This window comes from Mustela erminea, chromosome 17 (genome assembly GCF_009829155.1).
Source record: "Mustela erminea isolate mMusErm1 chromosome 17, mMusErm1.Pri, whole genome shotgun sequence".
In the NCBI taxonomy this organism is placed as follows: domain Eukaryota; kingdom Metazoa; phylum Chordata; class Mammalia; order Carnivora; family Mustelidae; genus Mustela; species Mustela erminea.
This window is the reverse complement of record NC_045630.1, coordinates 61,840,175-61,857,046: the sequence shown is the minus strand read 5'-3', so window position 1 is coordinate 61,857,046 and position 16,872 is coordinate 61,840,175. Positions and strand designations below refer to the sequence as shown.

General features: G+C 51.1%; 1 protein-coding gene across 2 annotated transcripts in view; it reads right to left on the bottom strand.

Moving 5' to 3' along the window:
• Positions 1–16,872, bottom strand: part of RXRG (retinoid X receptor gamma) — a 128,745-nt gene that overhangs the window by 65,971 nt on the left and 45,902 nt on the right. For both annotated transcript variants that reach the window (XM_032318470.1, XM_032318469.1), the window contains one exon: positions 7,061–7,175. The gene's annotated coding sequence lies outside the window, so the exon portion shown is untranslated. Of the gene's footprint in view, positions 1–7,060; positions 7,176–16,872 lie in introns of those variants that run through there.

Here is a 16,872-nt window from a genome sequence, read left to right as displayed (position 1 = left end):
GGATTGTGAGCCGCCCAGAGCTAGGCAGCCGCCTCAATGGGCACAATGTTCCTTGCTGGACTGGGAACAGCTTCCCTGCCCTGGGATATTGGGAGACTATAGTAGACCTGTTGTCTCTGCTCCTTCGCTATATTAAAAAGCACATTGTTGAACACAGAGGCTGTGTGTGTGTGTGTGTGTGCGCGTGCGAGCACACATACGCGCACACACAGAAGTGTAAAGAGTCGCAGAAAATTGCATTTTGCTTTTAGAACAAATGATGATGATGTGAAGTGGAAAACTTGCCGCGCAGCCAGCAGAGAGAATTGTGTTTTTGCTTTTCAGAAGCCTCGGGAAGAGGAGGAGGAGGAGGAGGGGTAGGGGTAAGACGTCGCTGATGTTTCCAGAACACCAGATAGCGCTGGAGGAGATCAATATGCCCAATGAGGCCGAAGCTGATTACCGCCAGCACAGCCGACTGCCCGGTGCGCACTTAAAGTAATAGCCTTAAACCCTTGACGGAGATAACTCAATGACCTTATTGATTTGGGATTTCAGCCCCCTGCCCCCAACAGACAACACACATGAACACTATTACAGACCCAAACAGAGTATTTTGCTTGTTTTCTTTGCTTCTTTTAAAAAAAAAACTAATGTCATTGACATGACCTGCTCTACCAGCTTGGAAAATAAAGCCATAGCTGTTTTTTTACACACGCATTCATCACCCAGCAACCCCCCCCCCCTACCGCCCAGTCCAAATTGAAAGATGGCCTGTAGCATCTCTCCTGAGACCTCCTCCCTGCAAAACTGAAGAGCCCCAGCTGCTGTTTCAGCCCGAACCAGTCGGCGTAGAGAAATAATTGAGAAATCCGATCACCTCACCAGCAACCCCTGCCCCACCCGGCCAATTTTCTGCTGTTGTCACTTCTGTGTGTGCCACCCGGCGCCGGTGCTGGAAGCACGTCTCGCCTCGCAGACCGATGTCACCGCGGTGCTTGGCTCAACCAGACCTAGATCGGGCAGCAGAGCTTCCTGAGGGCAAACAAATACCCACTTGCACGCCTCCCCACCATCCCAAAGCCGCGTCCTCCAAATCAGGCTTGGCCAGAGGCTTCCCTGGGAGTCAGAAGCATCACTGCATAAAGTTGTTCCCTCCGGAGACCCCCGCGAACAGCAGAGCCATTAAACCCGTCACAAGCAACTTCAACGGTTGTTGAACCAGAAAGGACCTCGGACAGCATCCAGCCCTCTCTCCGCATTTTCTGTATGAGGCCCGGTAAGACTGGGTGGCTTTCCAGCATCACATGCGGCCCAGGGAACGTGCTTTTGTGGGGGTGGAGGTGAGGGGAGGTTTGATCCCCGGAAGGCGTCAGGAGGCACATAACCATGTCCCTTCATCACCGACCTCCCTCTCCACCAGAGTGCCACCTGTGCCCATGCCTGGCCCCCTCGGCCAGCCCAGGTCACCCCGCTGGATGTCCACAGAGAAGTCCCCTATGTCCCACCTCCTGGAAGCCCCTTAGACCTGCGCCCGCCCCGAGATTAGCACCCTAGACTCTGCCTGTGATTAGCCCTTCAGGCCCCTGTGATCCTGAGTTTTCAAACTCTCCCTGTTAACTGGCTCCTTCCCACCAATTCAAACCTTTAGAGATTTAAAAAAAAAAATCCTTTGTTCCGACATTTCTCTTCACCCTCTCCACCTTCCCCTTCCTTCTCGCCTCTGCTTTTCCCTCTCCCTTGTGTCTGTCCTTACTCTCTGTGCTCTCAGCAGGAGTTGACGCGAACCCTCCCTCCCCCACTGCACACGCTCATGGCCATCTTCCCGGCACACGAGCGAGGTGAGGAAGGTCACAGCTTCCATAGTGTCCTGCAGGCCACCTGCGGGAATGTCCGGTGCTCACTAAGCCCTGGGGGGGGGGGGGGCAGGGAAGGACGGCAAAACCCGGCTGCTCTCCCCAGAGACGCCCATGGCCCTGCAGCTCTCCGGGGGTTCGGGTGGGCGTGGCCTAGACCTGTCCCACAGCCTTGAGGATTCTAGGTGTCTGGCTGCGGAGGCAGAGGACACCCCGAACCAGTTCATTAGCGAGACCTAGAGCATCTGTTCTGCTGCTTCAGATTAAGAGATCTCCAGCACCTGTCTCTCCCTGGCCCCCACTGGTCGGTCTCCTCCTGGAGTCTCTTTGCTGTGCGCATGCTCGGACCTTTGGCTGAGAAGCTGCTGGAAAACCCGATCTTCCAGACACTGAGACAGACCACATGCTATTTACTGCCGAAGGGAAAGAAAGGGAACGAAAATATACTGAAGGCCAACTAAGTGCCAGGCATTGTTCTAGAAGTTAGAGATATGGCAGTGAGTAAGACTAAAGTGGTCCCTTGTTCCCTGCCTGGGGGGGCAGGGGGGGTTACATTCCAGGAGGGAAACAACACACACAGACACAAATATAATACCACAGATCTCAAGAAGTGTTGGGAAGGATTAACAGGGCTCTACATTTGTGACAACGCCAGGGACTTCCTTAGAGTGGGGGACTGTCTCTCTTAGGAGGCGACATCTAAGCTGAGCCCTGAACACGGGCCTTGCAGATAGAATTTGAGATGGAGTTTAAAGCCATGCTCGCAACAGCGTTGTGATGGCTGTGTCACTGTCATCCGCAACTTCCACACCAGGACACTGAGGCCCTTAGAGATGGAGTCACATGCCCAGTGGCAGGGCACAAACCGATGTGACAGGCAGCAAAGCCACACTCTCTGTTCCGTTCCCCGCCTCCGGGTACTTGGACCTTCCTTCCAATCATACAAAGCACCTGGCAGGCCTTGAAATCTGGGTCTGCAGATTCTTCCCGAGCCTTCTTTGGGATCGAGGGCCAGTCCTGGTAAAGTGTAAGTATTGAGCACCTACTGTGCGCTCTCTTTTCTCAAGGTTCTGGGAAGACGAGCCAGGGCAGGGCCCCCAGCCTGGGCGCAGCGTGTGAAAGGAGCAGAGAGTAGGGAGATGGCTGAGGTCAGAGTTCTCACCCAGGGAGCTCTGCTGGGAGCTGGCCCTCTCCCAGGACAGTCTGGCCAAGCAGACAGGAGGGGGCAGGTTGAAGCCAGGCGCCGCCTTGTGAGCTCAGGCAGGAAGCTGCCTCTTCCAGAAGAGACCTAGGGGCTGCAGGAGGCTGCCTGGAAAAGCTGCCAGAACTCTCCACGACCCGCCACCGCATGAGAAAGTGGAAACATGGGTCCAAGACTCTGAATCAGTCCATCAGTTGACATTTTCTGAGTGATGAGGTACCGTGAGGACATTGCAAGAACACAAGACCACGATCTCAACCCTGCAAGACTAATAAACCTCCTTACAGAGAAGTACTCAAGCTTATGAAACAAAGAGAGAGCACTTGCACGGGGCTTCAGGCAGCACACTAAAAGCCACGTAGCCCGGACCGGTAAGGCTGTGAGGAAGGGCTTCCGGGAGGAGGCAGACCATATGTGTGTCAGGTCTGAAAGGTGGGGAGACTGCCGTGTTGGCAGAGAGATGGTAATGGACATTTACCATTTACCGGAACACAGAGGAAGGCTAGTGGAGGACAGACAGTGAGGGCCCAGCATGGAACTGGGGAGGCCAGAATCCGTCAGGTCAGGGAGGAGTGACTCACGGAAGGTTCTTGAGCAAGACAGTCACAGGATAAAAGCAACACTTTCAAAATTATAGTAGTCATTCCTCACTTGCATGCAACATTTTGCAACATTCAGATCCGTCCACACACATCATCTCATTTGATGCTTACAAACATCTAGCGAGGGACAAAGTGACCACTGCCTTTTGGAGCTGAGGAAATGGATGAGAGACGTTTAAATGACTTGCTTGTGGTCACACATGTCAAGGAAGAAGCCCAGGGGCGCCTGGGTGGCTCAGTGGGTTAAGCCTCTGCCTTTGGCTCAGGTCATGATCTCAGCATCCTGGGATCGAGTCCCGCATTGGGCTCTCTGCTCAGCGAGGAGCCTGCTTCTGCCTCTCTCTCTGCCTGCCTCTCTGCCCACTTGTGATGTCTGTCTATCAAATAAATAAATAAAATCCTTTTAAAAAAAAGATAAAGGAAGGAGCCCAAACTGGAGTCCCACTCCTTGACCCAAGCATGGCGGGAAGCAGAGGACCATGGCAAGGGTATGGCTTTTGAAACAGACAGACTGAGTTCAATGCCAGTTCTGCCAGCTACCAGTAAACTGTGTGGCCCCAGGACAGATTATTAACCTCTCTGAGCCTCAGTTTTCTCATTTTTAAAATAAGAATAATCATACCTTAGAGAGAGACAGGTGTGTTGTAAGGTACACAGTAATGATAGCCCCTGGCAAGGCACAGATGTCCTACAGATACAAGCTTCCCTCCTCTTTCTCTACTGCTCCCCACTCAGGTCCTGGAACAACTGGTGTTATTAACCCAACTACCCTCCATCCCTGACTGATGCCAGTGAAGCTCAAGGCAAGCGGTTCCACCATCATGACCAAGCAGCACGGGTCTTGCTTTCTACAAAGCCACAGCCCCATCCCAAGACAAGCAAGGAATCCCCTCCGACAAGCCGTGTATGTGCATCTGAGAATGACCACTGTGGGCTATGGCCGGACCCCAGACTTGAGAAACCAACTAGCACACTGCCACTCTTCCTTGAACAAGCCAGGCTTGGATCTGTTTTCTTTTCTTTTCTTTTTTTTTCTTTTTTAACAGACAGGATTTGAAGTAACAGCCCACACAAATGACTTCCTAGAAATCTCACCCTTGACTTACCATTTGGAATAAAAGCAATTTTTTATCCTGGCAAAGCACTTTATTCTTTTTGGAACATTTTCATATACATTATTTCACTTGATCCAAAGAATGCCGAAAGGCAGACAGCAGGCTTTACTGTTCCCTTTGAACGGATGAGAAATCCGTAGCTTAGAGGTGGGGGCTGGGGGGGGGGCAGAGCTTCCAATTCCCTGCGTGCAGTGCCCTCCCCTCACTCTGTGCTCAACTCAAGAGTCCACATCCACCATAGACAAGCTCCGCTCTGACGCCCGAATTCCTCCCCCCTCCCATTCAGCTTCTGAATCATCTGAGATGCTCACGTGAGGCTCTTACAACTGGAGGGCATGATGGAGCAGTTTTGAAAACAGAACAGCTGCCTTGGACACATCCTACAAGTGGGCTGCACTCTCCACCACACAATCGGAGGTCCCTAACCCACCACCCTGCCCAGGAGCCCCTCCTTATAGCTCCAACCGCCCCCTCCAACTCTCTCCCAACCCAGGGCCCTCAGAAAAGCAGAAGAATCCTCTGGAGTCAGCTCACCTAAGGGCTGAACTTCAGTTGGAGAATTTCTGTAAGTCAGTTCATTCCTGGAGCCCAACTTGGCAATCCTAAGGAGAAGCTAGGGCTGCCAACCCAGGCTGCTGATTGGCTCCTACGTACAGGAGACCCTCTCCCCAGTGGCAGACAGCAGCCAAGCATGAGAGCAAGAGATGGATTCTTCCCACCGACCACTGTGTGTTCTAGTCTCATAGGATCTCTCAGTGATCGTACGGATGAAGTCTTCTGCCTTCACTAGGCCTATGTTCTAGTGAGGGGAGACAGAAAAGCAAAACTGAGGCACCTCAATCCATAAATGAAGAGGCAGGCTAGGTGCTACATGTTATTTGAGAAAAGAGTATTGTAGCCTAATGCGGATGGAGTGCGCCGGGCAAAGACGGGGGCGTGCGGGTTTCTCTAATACTATAATTGTAAATACGATTGTTTAAGCTTTGTTGAGAAGTGGACATTTATGCAAAGATCCAAAGGAAGAGGGGAGTTGGCATACGGTTCTCCGGAGAAAAGACTTTCCGTGCAGAGGGGACGCCAGAGCCAAGGCCCTCGGGAACAGGGAGGAGGCCATTGTCGCTAAAGGACACAAGGGAAGAATAGTAGGAGTTGAAGTCACAGAGGGAACCGGGCCAGGTCCTACAGTCACCAAGGGTTTTATAGGAGATTGTTAAGGATTCTAACTTTTACTCTGAGTAAAATGGGGGCATCTGGAGATTTTTAAGTGAAGGACTGACGTGACCTAACTTTTAACTGCAGCATCACTCTGGCTGCTCTACTGGGGACAGAAGGTATGGGAGGGGGCCAGTGGGGACGGCTGGGAGACCAGTTAGGAGGCTGCTACAGAAATCCAGGTGACGGATAGTAGAGTTTCAAACCAGAGCGACAATGGAGGCGCTAAGAAGTGGCCAGCCCCAGCCATCCTGGGAAGGTAGAGCCACCAGGACGCACAGAGAGGTTGGGTGGAGGGATAGGGCAGTGAGGCGAGGAGGTAGGGCAACTCGCAGGGTCGGGGCCTGACAGCTGGAAGAATGGAAGTGCCACCACCTGAGACAGGCAGGACTGCAGGGGGGCAGATGGGCGTGGGAGACGAGGGGTTCAGGTTTGGATGCCCACTGGGTGTCCAATGGAGATGTCAAGGTAGTGTGCCTTCAGGTCAGCTGGTGTATCCTCGCTGATGACCGCCTGGGCACAGAAGCACAGCCCAGCCCCCAGAGTCTATGGCCCACGAAGAGGGCTTACCCACGAGCCTCATGCTGTAATCCCTGGGTACCCAGATTTCCAGGCCTTGCCCCAAGGGCTACTCTCTATCCACAGGCAGATCTGAAGGCTCCGAGGCTCGTAGCATAGAAAGCAGGCTCAGAGAAGCATTTTCAGACCATAGCTAATGGTGTCTGGGAAATCAGCACGATGTCCTCTCTGTCTAGAACAGCTCTATCCAATAGAACTTTCTACAGTGACGGAAATGTTCCATATCTTCCCAGTCCAATATGATAGCCACTAGCCACGTGTGGTTTCTGAGCACTTGAAATGTGGCCAGAACAACTGAACAACTACGTTCTTTATTCTGTTTTATTTTAAGTAATTTAAATCCAAACAGCCACATGTGGCTAGTGGCTACCATATTGGATACCATAGTACTAGGTGGTCCTAACCACACCATACCATCCAGCAAAACTGTGTTCGTCCTTCAAGGCCTCGTTCAGAGGTCTCTTCTATTCATGCAAAGATAGAGACCCTCTCCGGCACTCCCATAGTGCTACATACCTGTTTCTAGTAGCTCGGTATACAGGAATGATTTGGGGGCACGTCTACTCCCCAGTAGACTGTGAACTTCTTGCAGATGGGGATTGTGACTTTCTCATCTCTGTACCACATGGACCTGGCAAAAAGAACAGTAAGTAATTGTTGAATGGATAGATGAATGAACAAGTAGAGGTTTCACACTTACGCCCAATCCTTGTTTCTTATTTCTAAGTGGAGAGGAGTGTAGGTGAGGTCAGAGATGGGAGACCCAAGGCCATTCATTCAATGTCCTCAGGAGCCCCCACCTTCTCCCCTGGCCAAGCAAGGGACAGAAATGAGATGACGACCAAGCTCAGAGCCCACTGTCCCCATCTTATTTCTAACTCAGAATTTCTAACTCCGAAGCCAAAAGAGGGGAAGATAATATTTTTAAACATAATCATGATAAAATCATTTTTAGTTAATAAGGGGGTGTATTTTACCCAGGCATTTATATCTACAAAAACTAAACGATTCTCTGTTTTCTCTTTTACTGTCAAAAGTCATATTTGTTGCTTGTTCTCTAAATAAGCGAGCTGGCCGTATCTGTGGCTAACCTCAGTGGTTCAAGCTGCAGCCCCAGGATGAGGAAACCCCATGCTGATCGCTCCCTGCAACTCTAGGTCTGGGTCACTGAGGGGCTTACAAGGTTTCCCCAGTGCTAACTGCAGGCCTGAGCTTCTCGGAGTGTATGGTTTTCCTTGAAAGTCTCATTGCTTTCTTCAAATAGTGTGTGAGTATTTCTACGCAGAAGGCTTTGAGCTGAGGGTCGTGGAGGGCACAACATGGTCCCTGTCCATAAGTACCTAGTACTCTAGGTAAGAATGATAAGAAAAGTGATCGTGTTTAAGGAAAAAACAGGGTTAAGGGCTTTGATATAACTGTTAGTTTGGGAAATACTAATATTTTCATAGATCAGACATTGACCGGTCTCCAGATAACCAAATTAAGCCTTAAAAGAGGTAAGAATGGGAAGGGGTGGGGGGAAGAGGGACTTGGAGAAGGAGCAATAAAATGGAGACAGACAGACGGACAGGAAGAGGGGAAGGGAGAGGGAGGAGGCGGGAGGAGGGAGTTTGGGCCCGAGATGCCTCTGGCTGTGGTGATCTCTTCTGTTCCAAACAGCTGGCTGAGTGTATGGGGTTTTGGATGAGTCACCACGCGGGAGGGGTGCTGAGGGAAGAAAAGCGGAAGGCACAGGAGATGGGAACCCCCTTCGGTCCCCTCAGGGTGGAGCTCTGGCGTTCTGTCTCCTGGCCTCACCCAGGCCATCCGGCAGCAGAGCCTTCAGTGCTCAGAAGCCATTTGATGAGGTGGTTATGCAAGGTTCCCTCCCACCGGAGAGGCCCAGGGCTTTACCCCAGGACCCAGGGACGTCAGTGTCCTTGTTCACAAGCCTGAACAGCCTCATGTCAAGGATCTCTTAAAAAGGAGAGGCATTCAGCCGGCACAAGGGAGGTGTGAGCTTCAGTCTTCCTCTCAGAAGAGGAAGGAAGGGGGAGGGCCAGGCAGGCTTGACCTTGAACGCTGACTCCCAGATGGGAGCTGGATCGCGAAGCCCCCCATGGCCCCTGCGATCGCTCACTCCTCGCAGGCTCCGTGAGGGCCTGGGCCTTGTGGCCTGAGCTCCGTCTGCCTCCCAGCAAATCCCTATATTGAAGTCCTAAGCCCAGCACCTCGGGATGTGACCGTGGAGAGGCAGCCTTTAAAGAGATGATGACGTTAAATTGAGGGGGGGGGAGGGGCATAGTCCAATCTGACCCGTGCCCTGAGGAGGAGAGGAAAGGGGGACCCGCGGATGCATCTGTCCAGAGGGATGGCCCCACAAAGACGGAGCCAGGGGACAGCCGCTGGCAAGCCCAGCAGAATCCTCAGGGGAACCAACCCTGTCAGCACCTCGAGCTTGGACTCCGGGCTCCAGAACCGAGAGAAAATGGATTCCTGCTGTTTGAGCCACCCAGTCTGTGGTATTCCGCCATGGTGGCCCTGGCAAACGCATACAGTGGGGACAGGAGCTCATCATGGGGCCTGAGCGGTCCTGGGAGCTTCTCGGCTGTGGCGCATGGCCGGCCGCCATCGCACTGTGGTCCCTCCACCAGCCCGGACCCCAGATGGCCACTGCGAGGACCTAGTGTTCAAGTTTTTCCCACATGCCAGATACGATGCTGGGTTGCCTTCTTATCCATCGCCTCACATAGCGTTACTGTATAGCTGAGGCTTTTTTTTTTTTTTATTTGACAGAGATCAGAAGTAGGCAGAGAGAGAGAGAGGAGGAAGCAGGCTCTCCGCGGAGCGGACAGCCCGATGTGGGGCTCCATCCCAGGACCCTGGGATCATGACCTGAGCCGAAGGCAGAGGCCTTAACCCACTGAGCCACCCAGGCGCCCCTGTATAGCTGAGGCTTAAAGGAGTGAACTTCCCTAAGGTCACCCAACTAGGACCTGCTGCACCCAGGGCAGAAGCCCAGGCCCTCTGATTCCGGGGGCACCGTCCCCTCGGCCACACCTGCGAGGGGCTCCCTGGAGCTTTTAGAGAGTGAGTGCCCGCCACTCTCTCTTTCCAAAGTCCCAAAACATGGTCGCACCTAACCCCTCAGTGGGGTTTCTGTGTCAGTCCTGTGATACAAAGAAGATAAATATTTATTAAGTCCTAATTCTACTCCTACTGAACTTTCTTTTAAAAAAAAAAAAAAGATGTTATTGGGGCTCCTGGGTGGCTCAGTGGGTTAAAGTCCCTGCCTTCGGCTCAGGTCATCATCCCAGGCTCCTGGGATCAGGCCTCACATCGGGCTCTCTGCTCCGCAGGGAGCCTGCTTCCTCCTCTCTCTCTGCCTGCCTCTCTGCCTACTTGTGATCTCTGTCTGTCAAATAAATTAAAAAAAAAAAAAACTTAAAAAAAAAGATTTTATTTATTTCCAAGAGTGGGGAAGAGAGAGAGCATGAGAGGGGAGGGGGTCAGAGGGAGAAGCAGACTCCCCGCTGAGCAGGGAACCCGATTGCATGACTCCATCCTAGGACTTTGGGATCATGACCTGAAGGCAGTCGCTTAACTAGCTGAGCCACCCAGGTCCCCCTTTACTGAACTTTCCAGACCAAACCCTTCTCTGACCACCCTACAGGATTTAGTAGCTAGTTAAGAACCATCTACTACCACAAAGATATCAGCAAGGAGTCATTCAAGAAAATATTACAGTGGACCCTTGTGTGGTTTAGGGGTTAGGGGAGCTGCCGACCCCCCCCCCCACAGTTTAAAAATCCACATAGAAGTTTTGATCCCCCAGAAACTTAACCACTAACAGCCTACTATTGACTGGAAGCCTTACCAATCACAGTCTTGTGCTGTTTTTATCAAAACAAATCCACAAATGTCGTGGACCCACGCAGTCCAAAGCCACGCTGTTCAACAGTCACCCGCATTGCTTTCTGGACACTCGGCTACTTTGTTCTCCTCGGCCAAGCCCAACACAGCCTGGAGCCGCTTGTCAATATCTATTTTTAATGGGATGTATTTATAATTGGATGTATTTATAACCTCTTCTTCACGGGCACTTGTTTTCCTTCTGGAATCACAGAGGCATTTTAATACATTGGCTTTGACAGCAAAGAAGGGACTAGAAGCTGGTCCCACCTGCTCCTGGGCCAGGTGCTTGCTGCTCTCAGTGAAGAAAGGGACCTCACCACCAAGCACCCGTACTGGCTTCTACGAGGGACAGATCACTCCTGGGAGGGACAGAGTGCATTGGCTGAAAGGTTTAGTCAGTGCTGAAAGAACCCTCGGACGGCCATCCTCAGGATGGAATCCAGCTTGATGAATCCTCTCTGTGTCTGTTACCAGCCAAGCACAGATTTGCTGTTCGGATATAGCGTTCTTAGCAAAAGCACACAATCGCCAAAACTGGAAATCTTAGCCATGGTGCGATGGATTCCCTTCCCTCAGAGGTGAGGGATGGGGTGCCGGCCAGGGAAAGCAACTCGTCCCAGGTCAAGCAGGCTCTTCCCGAGTCTGGGGCCAGCGGTCCCGATGTCCTATGTAGCCGTCAAGCCCCCAAGAATATCATGTCCAGGTTGGCTCACCGCACTGTGAAAGCCACGTGCACATCTGGAAAGGATCCACAGAAAAATAACCCACGTTGACAAGGGATGGATAATCAATGTTTAAATTAAGTAGCAAAGAGTCCAGCTGGACGTAAGGAAGCACTTTTTAGCTGCCAGGGCGATAAAATACCAAAACGAGCCAATCGAAGGAAAGCATGCTGAGGAATGTTCCCACGGATAAGAGATAAGCATCTATCTTTGATCTCTGAAGGGTCACCTGCCCCCAAACAGGGAGCTGCAGCAAAGATTCTCTCCATCCCCACCAGTTCTATTAGAATCCACTTGGGGTTCCAAGCACCTTCTGGAAGACTCTGGCCAAGCAAACTGCTGTTGCCAAGATCTGCATCACTGACTCTATAATTTGTTGAAATTACCTAAGACCACTTCTTTGCCCTCTTGTTTTTTTAATTTCAGAAAGCCTCTATATTAAATGCCTTTGTGAGGGGCCACAGCAGAATCTGGAATGTCTGAATCTCTGGCTTTGGGATTTTTTTTTTTTTTTTTTTTTTTTTGCCAGAAGTGACATGCTGAGGGATTAGAGTCTTGGCAGTAACTACAGGTCCAGGCAAGCAAAAGGTCAAGTGCAGGGCGAAGCTGGTTGACAGACACCATAGATCTCGACAGGCAGGGTCCTGGAGATCAAAGCGGCATTATCAAGTACAGGTGAACTCTGACCTTAGCGCAGAAAGGCCATTTGCTTTCTACCCTTTTTGCATACTCTAAATATAGGTCGTCTGAAGTTCAGGATGCACATCAGTAGCGAATGAGGTAGAGGCTTGACAACAGCAGGGTGGGGAGATGCCACGATGACCTTGCAAGGGGCGGCTGCTGCTCCTCTCCCCTTGCCTGTGGGACCACATTAACACCCCAAAGGCACCCTGAGTACATCCAGAAGGAAAGTTAGTGGCCTTCAAGCAGCAGCCACCGGCAATAATGAGATCCCCTGGTGTCTCGGGAATGGAGACAACGCAACACCCCCGGGTTATAAAGGGATCCATCCTTCTTCCTTTCTCTTCGAATGTCACCCCTGTGATGTCCCTAAATAAATCTCGTCAGTCCTCTCCCATGCTCCTCCTGGAACCCAGTCCAGTCTTGAGTTCTCACTGAGGTTGGACGACGGTGAGAGAGCCCTACTGGTGCACCTGCCTCCCTTGGCCAACACTAGCATTGGCCAACCAGCCTGCTCTGGTCCGAACGAATCTCCGTAGCTTCCAACGTAAGAGGAAAAGCCTCCTTCGTCTCCTAAATTTCTCCAGTGGCATTTCCCACCCCCCACCCCACCACCAGTGCCCACGTCCCATCCCTATGGCTAGGAAAAAATGAAAACGGCCATTTCCAAAACAACAGCGGAATGCTATGCGGCTAGTTAGCATCAACGCCAACTTATCTGGCGCTGCTATTCCGCACCAAGTTGCTTTTCTTTGCTGTGGTTTTACCGTGAATTAAAAGCACAATGCAAAATATAAGTTTACAAGGCACCTTTAAGGAATGGATTTTATTTTAAGGCAAGCTGTGATCTCACCCGGACTGCGCCCATGTGTTTCCTCCGCGATCCTCTGACAGGTGTGAACACCCCGGTTTGGGGCCAGCCGAACCCAACGCAGGCTCCTTTGAAGCTCCAGCCCCTCTTGCCAGAAGCCGCGTGCAGTATCCTAGAAGGGTGCCTCGCACGTGGTAGCCATTCAGTTCAGTGTTTCTCAGTTTTAACAGAACGAGCAAACGTATAAATGAACGAATGACGTGCCGGCCTTGTGTGTGTTGCCACCAGAAGCTCCAGCTGGGGTGAGCCTCGGAGGCAGAGCCCCACAAGACGAGGCAGTGGTTATAAACTACTGGAACAGCCAGAATCAGGGGTTACCCACCCCTTCCCTTTCATCTACCCCGTTTCAAAATGTAGACTCTGTCACTTACACCTCCTCACCCCCTTGGATCCGTTGTGAATGACTTAGTACTCTAGGCTGCGTGCGAAGGGAACTCAGCTGGAGTTTGCTTAGACAGAAAGGGTCCCTGTGCATCGCTGTGTCCTTCTCAAGAAGTTCACAGTTTCTGTCAGGCGCCCTCCCCACACAGCTTGTCTGACCGACCCCCAGCCCAGGGATGCTCCCGGCTCCCCGTGATACTAGCCAGTCCTGTAAGCTGCATCTTTCCTGGTCAGTTTCGCTAAATGCTGCCTGTATCATAGGAGCAGCCGCTTTACATCGTACGCAGCCATCTGGTGTGGGCATGCCGTCAAGTTCCTGCTGGGACCTGGACCCAAATACCCACCCTGGTCTCCTTTCTGACCCAAAGTCAACAAGCAAAAAGTCCCCGGGAGGTGTTTCTAACCAGGGTTTCCTTGCAGGTAGTACTTGTCCAGTAAATATATATTAGATTAAATCATAAAATCGTATCAATAATATAACTAATCTCCATCTTTTCCAATGACAAGGGCCTAGATAATTTCCCCTAAGCTCAAAAGTTGGGATGAGACAATGCAAGATTTTAATAAATGAGAATCTCATTGTAAATTGGTAAGCTATCCATTTCTTGCTAGAACCATCATCCTCCACCTTGGCTGCCTAACAAAAAAGTATTATGCCCGGAGTATTTTTATAGTAATCCCTGGGCCCAACCCCCCAATTCTGATTTAATTAGTCTGGAGTGGCTCCCAGACACCAGCAATTTTTTTTAAAGCTTCCCAAGTGGTTCTAAAGGGCATCTAGGGTTGCAAATCACCTTTCTTGGCAGCATCCACCTTCTCGTTCCCAGGCCTGATAAATCTCTGCTCTGGCCATCATGAGGCTGCAAAGGGGAAGGGGAAAAACTGTACGGTCAGCTGGAGGAGAAAATACCGAGGGAGTATTTTAAAAATATTTTCCCTCTTAAACATAAATTTGTTGAATAAATAAAATGAATGGAATTGCTCTAGCACTAAGGTCTCAGTGAAAAACGCAGGGCTCAGAGCCCTGTTGTAGGGACAACCCAGGCTGCCCGTGAGAGTCAGTGAGGAGACCCGGAAGTGCTCTAGCCCCACCCCAGACCAGCTGCATCAGAACCTCTGAGGTGGACCCAGGTGACGGTATTTTTTTTTAATCCCCCAGGTGCATCTAATGTGGCCTGAGTTAAAGACCATTAGTCTAAATAAGGCAATTTCTTTAAACGCCTTAAAAACTACATCATAGATTTGTCCATTCGTGTTTTTTTTTTTTAAGATTTTATTTATGTATTTAGAGAGAGGGAGAGAGCACACAGGCAGGGGGCGGGGGAGAGGGAGAATCTCCAGCCGACCCCGCGCTGAGCGCAGAACCCAACATAGGGCTCAGTCTCTTGACCCTGAGATCATGACCTGAGCCGAAAGCAGGAGTCAGACGCTCAACTGACTGAGCCACCCAGGAGCCCCGATTTGCCCAATATTTTAACCCAAAAAGAAATTCAGGTTTTTTTCAGAGACCAGAACACCTTGATATCTTGTTTAAATGTGCTTAGTTGGTGGGGTGCCTGGGTGGCTTGGCCGTGAAGCGTCCGCCTTCGGCTCAGGTCCTGAAGGGACGGAGCTCCACATCCGGCTCTGCTGGGCAGGAAGCCTGCGTCTCCCTCTCCCTCTGCTGCTCCCCTATTCGTGTTCCTCCCTCGCCGTGTCTCTCTGTCAGATAAACTAAAAAATCTTTTTTAAAAAATGTTTAAAAAAATAAATATGCTTAGGTGGCATTGCTGGTAAGTCCAGCTAAGAATATTCAGTTGCCCGGTGGCTGCGCAGACACCGGTGAGCTTCCAGGGCTGGCTGTCATTCGATTGGTAACCAGACGTCCGTAGGGCAGTGCTGGCCCGGGTGTCTGGATGTGTCCTTTGCCAAAGAGCCACAGCTCTCCCAGACACGTGCTCCCCAGATGCAGGGAGATCTGTGGAAACTGCGTCTCTGGTAGATCTACGTGCCACCAGCTAGAGGGTCACAGAGAGTGTTTGCCATCAACGAGGTCATCAAAGGAGCGTGCGAGGTTTCAGGGAGGAGAAACAGAGGCCGGCACGGGAAAGAGGCGAAGGGGCCCACGCTCTGCGCGCCGGCCCCGGACACAACGAACTCACACCCGCCTGAGCCTCACGTGGAAAAGCCTCAGTGTCGTGGTGCCTCATCACCCCTGGCCTTAAAGGAAATCCTTTTCCTAAAGGTACTTGGTAAACCTACATTCTGAAGTACGCTCTTCATTTATGGCAAAACTACAAAAAAAGGGGGGGAGAGAGAAGCTGTTTAATGTGGCAGAAGAGGGGCTAAATGAGAGTCTGGTCTGGACACTTAATTTCTTCGTATGTCAGATTCGACTGGTGCGGGGCTTCTCAACCCTGGCCGCCCAGCGGAATACCTGGTGAGGGCGTTAAAACATGCGGATGGGGAGGGCGGGGCAGACATTCTGATATGATTTTCCTGGAATGCGGCCCAGGCATCAAGATTTCTAGACTATCCCCCAAGGGAGTCCATTCTGGAACCATCAAGAAGCAGGGCAGTGGCTGTTCCTGGCCCTCCCTCTTCAGCCCGAGTCTTCTCACCCCACCCCTGCCGGAAGCTAGGCGCCTAGCTTCCAGAAGTCTGTGAGCAATTAGAAGATGGCTGTAATCAGTGATTGATACATCCCAGAAGCTCACTGAAAGCTACCTACTTTTCCTCTTAAGAAGACTACCATTTTTTTCCTTTTTTTTTTTTTTTAAAGAAATGCATCCTTCAACCAAGCCCCAAAATGACACCATCTTCGAAGTAGTTTCCTCCACATGCTGTGTCTCTACCTTCTCTCCCTGGTCTGAGCAGATATCCAGGGGCCCTTCCCATAGCCCGACCTCAGCACACATAAAGAAAGAAAGAACTGCCAGGGTGAATAAAGGGTGTTTTCCGTGTGTCACAGAGAATGTTCTAGAGCCCGCTTCCACCCTTCCCAGTGTCCTTTAGGCATCTGGGCTGCGGGCCCATGTACAGTTTTCACAGTTGGCCTTCAAGGACGGATTCCCAATTCAGTTTGGATCTCTTGCCAGGAGGCCCCACCCAAGACCCATTTTCCCATGTGCTGGCTGAACCACCAGCGTGGAAAAATATGAAATTCCAGAGCTGGAGCTTCTCCAGCCAATGTCATGGCAAGAGAAGGGAGTCCGTGTCAGCCTCCCAGGGTCCGGGTGCTCCCACAGCCAGGGCGCCATCCTGGAAGCCACGGTGGGTGGCTCCAGCCCTTCATTTCACACTATCGACTCCCTGATTCCAGCTGTGGAGAACAAACCAAAAAAAAAAAAAAAGAAGAAGAAGAAGAAAAAAGGAAGAAATCCAAGGAAGCACTCATTCAAGGCGAGATTCAAAAAACAGAGGTGGTTAAGTAGAAGTTCTAAACCAAACCAAACTTCTGGACACCCCGGTAAACCACAAAACTAAAACCACGATCCATGTAGTTATGTCCAGGCACTGGTCGATAAATCTCCAGGTTTGTAGACTGAATCGTCCAGCTCATTGCTTCGACCTACACCTCTCTACGGAGACCAAGTTCCTGCATATTAAAACGTATATTAAAACTGATAAACGCTCGCTTTCCCACCTGAAAGCGGAAAAGACACTGGGAAACCACATCTGGCAAGAAGTTTGACCTTTGGCTTAAGAGAGGGGATGGGTTTCAGCGGGGTGAATTTTATAGGCTGGAGAATGATTTTTCAAGTTGCTCGAGCCTTATAAAATTTCCAGTTTCCATCAGG